This window comes from Gekko japonicus, unplaced genomic scaffold, assembly GCF_001447785.1.
Source record: "Gekko japonicus isolate JY-2015 unplaced genomic scaffold, Gekko_japonicus_V1.1 scaffold1259, whole genome shotgun sequence".
NCBI lineage: Eukaryota > Metazoa > Chordata > Lepidosauria > Squamata > Gekkonidae > Gekko > Gekko japonicus.
Window position 1 is genome coordinate 481,483 of NW_015175396.1, and position 7,216 is coordinate 488,698.

A 7,216-nucleotide genomic window follows, 5' to 3' on the forward strand; every position below is an offset into this window, starting at 1 on the left:
CCCACTGGGCCGAGCGGCCGGCGGCACCCGCTCCGTCCGCTGGCAGAGCCTGGGGCACCGGCCGGCCCTTCAGCGCCCGGGCTTGGCTGGCAGGCTCCCCGGACATGTTGCGGGCTCCCGGCTGGCGGCGTGCGGCGGTCGCGTCGGGGAGACAGCAGACATAATAATCACAAAAGGCGAGCCGAGGCGCGGGGAGGTGGGGGAGTGCACGGCTCAGAGGGGGGAAGCGGGACGTCTCCGCCCCATGCCGCTCCCCTCCAACCCCGCGACCTTCTTGCACAAAGAACGAACTGCAACAACAAAAAACAAAACCCGAATTGCAGAAAAATAAAAGGAGAAGAAAAGACGCGGATTCTCAACACCTCGTCCCCGCGCTCGGCAACCTGCAGCATCCAGGGCTGGGGGGCTCTGCTGACATCACTGCCATTCCCGCTTCCTCATGCAGCTGACTGGGACTGGTGGTGGGGAAGGGGGGGGATATTCATGAAAGCAGCTGATCCGATTGGGTTGCCATAGGAGCCACCGCTGCCAATGGGCTCTGCCTACCTGAGCTGGCACCCCCCCCACCCCGGCTTCTTAAAAGGGCAACGCGCCCAGCCGGGAAGGTGTGCGCAAAAAAAGAAAAGAAAAAAAAAGGAGCGTGCTTTTTTTGGGGGGGCGAGGCCACATAAAATTGCACGCTGGAAATTGCACGGTTTAAAAAATAATAATAAATGCATTGCAGAGCTCTCCTCATGACCTCCAGGATTCCCGATTCAGTCCCGGGTTTCTCGCACTGAATTGCATTTAAATCCCAGGCGCTTTGCACGCCCCTAGACCGAGCACGAACTCCAGGATTTTGCATCGTCGTCGTCCCCACACCCCGGAAACGGCCGGGTCGGGGCCCGTCTTTCTTTCTTTTTTTCTTTTCTAAAAATGCACCGCAGCTGTGCCCTCTGGCTCTCGCGCTTGTCCCCCTCGGGCTTCTTGCGTTGAATTGCGTTCGAATCCCGGACTCTTTGCGCGCCCCTAGACTGAGCACGAACTCAGCAAGCCGAGATGTTGCATCGTCTTCTCCCCCCCCCCCTTCCGGGGGGAAAAGCGGAGAAGGGGCTAAATGCACCCCCCCCCAAATAAAAAACACTCTGACTCTTGGAAATCTTGACGGGGCTACCGAAGGACGGCGCAACCAGCCACGACTGCTGCAACAAAGGTGCCTTGAGTCTTGCAGACTCAAAGCGTAGACGTATAGCGCGCAGGCAAGTTGGACGAATACGGCTTTAAATCAGCCTTCTCTCCTGAGTTCTTCAGAAAGCCGGTAGGCTCGCATTTAAAGCTGCCAATCACACACACACATTCCCGGGTCAAAAAACGGGCAACTGGAACTCCCTTTCAGTTTTCCACACGTGCAGACTGGAAGGCTGAAAAGCGCTTTAAGTGGCTCTTGTGCCTATCCAGGAGGGGCTGTAACTTTACTTCATTTTTTTCATTTAGATACTGCTGTCCTCCCCAAGGCAGCTTCTATAATTCTTCCGGCCTCCATTTATTCCTCACCTGGGTAGGTTTGTCTGTGACTGGCCCATGGTCACCCAGCAAGCTTCCATGGCATGAGTGAGGATTCGAACCTGGGTCTCCCAGATACTCGTCCATTCACCGCTGCCACCCTACTGGCTCTCTCTCCACAGAGTTGCATGCTCCACTCAAACACTCATTTCTTGCCCTATATATTTTGTTTCTAATAGGCTTTTAAAATTTTTGCAGTGTGACAACTTCCATTCAAAGAATCATTCTTCTGTTGTTGTTGTTTTTAAAAAGATCATTGGCACCTAGTTACCCCCCTCCCCCCAAAAAAAGTTTTATTGCTCCATGCTTATAACCTATTTGATCCAGGCAGCTTGTGCCAGTCAAGACTCCCATCTCACAGAGTGGATTTCTCAAGATCACTAGTTCCAAAAGGAGAGGAGGTGTTCACTAGAAGCGGACCAAAGCTTCTGAAACTTTGGAAAACCTGTAAAAAAGGCATCAAGGTTGTAATCTGGGGGAGGGACTGTTCTCTGCTGCCAGGCAGCCACAGTTCAACAAGGGTTAGTAAAACCACCCACAAAATTTCTGTGGTGCCAAAAGTGTGTTTCACAAATCACTGGGCCCAGGGCTATTTTTTGGGCAGGAACGCACAGGAACGGAGTTCCGGCTGGCTCCCAAGTTGGCCACGCCCAGCAGGAACTCATTAGCATAATAGGCCACACCCAACAGCAGAAACTCATTAGGATTGGCTACATTAGGGGTGTGTGGCCTAACATGCAAAGGAGTTCCTGCTACCAAAAAAGCCCTGGGTTTTGACCACAAACAAGGTCAACAGAATAAGAAGCAAAAGGTGGGCGTGGCTGGATTACCACACTTCTGGTAACATGGGTGTGTGGCCTAATATGCTAATGAGCTGTGCTGTCAGGGCTGTGGCCTAATATGCTAATGAGTTTCTGCTGTTGGGTGTGGCCTGTTATGCTAATGAGTTCCTGCTAGGCTTTTTCTACAAAAAGAGCCCTGACTGGGCCAGTTTTAAGATATCTATCATTACTGATCGCTTGGATTCCCAGCTACAGGTTGAGAAATAACTGGAGATTTGGGAGATGGCCTGAGGAGGGTGTAAGGTTGCCAGGTCTGGGTTGGAAAATACCTGGAGACTTTGGGGGTCGATCCAGAAGAGGGTGGGGCTTGGGGAGGGGAGGGGCCTCAGCATGGTACAATGCCATAGAGTCCACCCTTCAAAGCAGCCATTTTCTCCAGAGGAACTGATCTCTGTCAGCTGGAGATCAGTTGTAAAAGCGGGGGATCCCCAGGCCCCCCCTGGAGGCTGGCAACCTTAGGAGGGTAGGGTTTGGGGAGGGGAGGGATTTCAATGGGGTATAATGCCATAGAGTCTGCCTTCCAAAGTGGCCATTTCCTCTAGGTGAAACTCTCTGTGGTCTGGAGACCAGTTGTAATTCCAGGAGGTCTCCAGCCACCAACTGGAGGTTGGCAACCCTATAAGATCACTAATAGTGTTTGGGGTATTTGTGGGGTTTTCTCCTACCCCAGTCTTGACCGGGATGAATGTCAGGATCCACAGCAAAACAACGAAGTACACGCCTCCAAGAAGGTTTTACTTTTATTGAAAAACTATAGACGCAGTAACATGAACACTGTTAAATGGCGGGCGATCTATGCGCATAATAGGTTATAGGGCATTCGTATACACACACCCCCACGTAGTACCCAATTACAGGGGTTCCCGTGCGCAGGCATTAGGCTGAGAACTAACGGCTGCGAAAGCAAAACAGGTAGGAAGCTTCCCACGACTCTTTCTGTGTTGAGACATAGCAACTCCTCCAGTGGCCTTGAGAGATATGCGTTGCAGCAAAGAGGCAATTAAGCTCAAGGGAAAGAATGCACATGAAAAGGAAACACACACCACACTATTGGCAGCTTAGCTGACAATGACCCAGGCTTGCCCAGTCTCATCAGATCTCGGAAGTTAAGCAGGGTCAGCCTTGGTCAGTATTTGGATGGGAGACCACCAAGGAAGTCCAAGGTTGCTACATCGATCCAGACAATGGCAAACCACCTCTGGTGGCCTCTTGCCCTGCCCTGGATGGCCTACTCTAGCCTGATGTCCTCAGATCATGGAAGCTAAGCCGGGCCAGTCCTGGTCAGTATTTGGATGGGAGACCACCAAGGAAGTCCAGGGTTGCTCTGCAGAGGCAGGCGATATCAAACCACCACTGAACGCCTCTTGCCTTGAGAATCCCACAGGATCACCATACGTCAGCTGTGACTTGATGGCAAATTCCCTACTCCAAACACACAGCTATCTGTGTTGAGGAGAGCTAGTTTGGTGTGGTGGTTAAGAGCGCGGACTCTGATCTGGGAGAACCAGGTTTGGTTCCCCACTCCTCCACATGCAGTTGGTGGTGTGACCTTGGATCAGTCACAAGTCCTCTCAGAGCTGTTCTCTCAAGTGCAGTCCTCAAAGGAGCTCTCTCAGCCCCACCTACCCCGCAGGGTGTCAGTTGTGGGGAGGGGAAAGGAAAGGAGATTGTAAACCACTCTGAGACTCCTTCGGGTAGTGAAGGGCGGGGTATAAATCCAGTCTCTTCTTCTTCTTCTTCCCAGTGAAACCCACAAATTAATTAATTATCATATAGCATTGTATGTGGAATAGCCAGGAGATCCTGAAGGATTATTTGGCTGCCTGAAGCTGTAGCCTTTTTTTGGCACCACTAGGTGGCAAACTATGCTTATTTTTAGGCTGAGAGTGCTGTGACTTGCCCGAGGGCACCCAGCTGGTTTCAAGTGGGGAAGTGAAGAACTGAACCCGGTTCTCCAGATTATAGTCCACCATTCTTAACTCCTACACCTAGCTGGCTCCCACAGTGAAGCCCACTGTTTGTGCTAGTCTTCCATCTTGAGACACCAGGTAGATAGAGATACCCGAGAGATCTCCCAGCCAGGTCCTGATGGCCATATCCACAACTGCTCAGCTTGAAAAAGCCCACCTTTGGTCAGAGAAAATAGCACATCATCACTATAGAGACATGTTGGACACAATGCTGTATGCGGCTAGGCTATCTATAGCATCTTGCTGGAAAGATATCTCCCCCCCTAACATTCAAACTTGGTACAAGAAGCTGTGGAATCAGTTCATTATGGAAAGCATCACTGATAAAGTTAACAGAAATAAAAGGAACGTCGTACATTTTGGGTTCGAAGCTAAATGGATGCCAATTTTAGAAGCTCTATCAGACAAAAAATTTATCTCAGCATCCTGGGATAACTATGTTAAATGGTTGTGAGGATTTTTTATGGTTCAAATAAAGTATAGTAAGTAGGCTTTGGTAAAACTTGATTTGTGGGTAGTACTTTGTGTTTAATAGGATTAGATATATCATTGAATGTCTACAGATATTCTTGAGGGCAGAAGACACTTGGTTGTATCTAAAGCAACAAACAGAACAGGCATCAATTACAAATTGAGGCTAAAATAAGTTACTTTGTTCAAAGATTTATTGAAGAATGTATTATTCTTTAAAGCTTACTTTTTTGTAATTAGTGTGTTGGTTTGAATGTATAACTGTTCTTATGACCTTTATGTATATTTTTATTGTTATATTTGTTTTATTGTTTTAATCCTACCAATAAAATGTTAATGAGGAAAAAAAGAAAGAAAGAAAAAGCCCACCTTTTCAACCAATTCCTCCCAAACTGAACCAATTCCTATTACTAGGTTTTCAGCTCCCTGTTTCTTTTTTTTTTTGGGGGGGGGGGGTTAAATAATTCAGGGGGAGATTTAGGGGGAAACAGTGAGGATGAGAAAGGCCAAGTGATGAACCTCATGCCCAGGACCTGAACATGGGTGAAAAATGGGTGCATTTGATTTTGCCAGTGTCTTTGGCTGCAGGAAGATTCGAGTGATACAGCCTGAACCGCAAGCCCATTACTGGGAGCCGTGAGAGACGTGACAGAGACCACAGGTCTCTGACAGTCTTTCAGAGGAAATTACAGCCACACATGGCTGTGATTCAGTTTGGGGCCAGGCAGGATGGAGGAGAGAGGGTTCCCTCCCTCTTCCTCCTCTGCATGGTTTTCCTAACCAAAAGGGTGGAGTGGGGTGAGGGGAATATGCTGTTATCCAAATATCTAATTCTCAGTGGTCCCCTATGTGTGGATATCTAAATCCGCAGATAGGGGGCATACTTACCCCAAACAAGTTTTTCTGCAAATTTGGATGAACCCCAAGTTTGCAGAAAAATCTGAAAACTTAAAATACATTTTTTTGGGGGGGGGGTTAAATTCAAACGTAGGGGAAAAGAGGGAGGGAGAAATAAGGGAGGAGGTGGGGGGGGAGGAGGAAAAGGAGGGGTGGGGGTATTGGCTTGGAGGGGGAGAGAAAGAAGGGGGATTGGCTTGGTGGAAGGTTGGAAAGAAAAAGAAGGGGGGATATTTCCTTCCTGCTTTTCCTGTTCCCTCTCTACTTCCCCCACCAAATGTGTCCTATTAACATTTTTGGACACACACCCCTTTACATGTTTGTTGACACTGTCTTATCTGTTATATGTCAAAAAATTAATTAAAATTTGCATCCCCCCCCTTAAACATCCTGCTTTTTAAATTGCAGTAGTTCTAGGCTCAGTTCATCCCAAAGATGATGGATGGGAGTCCCTACTTCAGGTCAGCCCAGAGATGCTAACATTTTACAGCGACTAACATTTGCAACTATTTATTGGCCTAAAAAAAGCTCGAACATCCCGCCGTCCTCAGAGGCGAAACAAAGGCCTCCGATGACACTTGCTGCTAGATATGAGCCCCATGAATAATGGCGCACAGGCTCTGTTTTGACCCATTTATCCACCTGGTCTCTTCCGTAGGGGGTCATCCATCACGATGCATCGAGAATAAACCAATTACAAGAGTGGATTGATCGGGGGCATGGGCACTTTGAATGATTTATTAGACGGGAGAGAGAACACCTCTTTCTTTAGAGTCGGCTAAGAAATATCAACTTGCCACCAAGCCATCAGTGGTCCGTAAAATCTCATTTATTAATGTTTTCGAACTGGGAATATGTGCGGTGTCTGCTCTTCTGGACACAGTGTCGGTCTTGGATGCGACAGCCCCAGCGAGGCAGTGAGGCAGTGATTGTACCTGAACTGTGAAGAAGTTATTGAGAAGAATCCCCGGTGTTTGAGAGGGTTAGATTTGAGTCCAGTAGCGCCTTAGAGCAGAGGTGACAAACTCATTTGTTACGAGGGCCAGATCTGACATAAATGTCACTTTGTCGGGCTGGGCCACGTGTGACATAAAACATAATGCCAGGTACCAGAGATACAAACTGAAGAAGAAGAAAAGAAGAGATTGGATCTATACTCCACCCTTCACTCAGAGTCTCAGAGCGGCTTACAAACTCCTTTCCCTTCCCCTCCCCACAACAGACAACCTGTGAGGTAGGTGGGGCTGGGAGAGCTCTGACAGAAACTGCTCTTTCATGCCACTGCAAATAGGATTCTAGCTGCTGTTATAACATGTAAAATAAAGTATCTATGGTTCTTACCGAAGTCATCTGGTAAACAGTTTAACAGAAATATTTCTGGTTTATAGCTACTGTAATATTCAACACTGATTGTAAAGAGTATGTACTCCAATCCAGTATTTATAAAGCTTTTTACATGTACACCACATATGATAGTATGGTCCAACATGATTA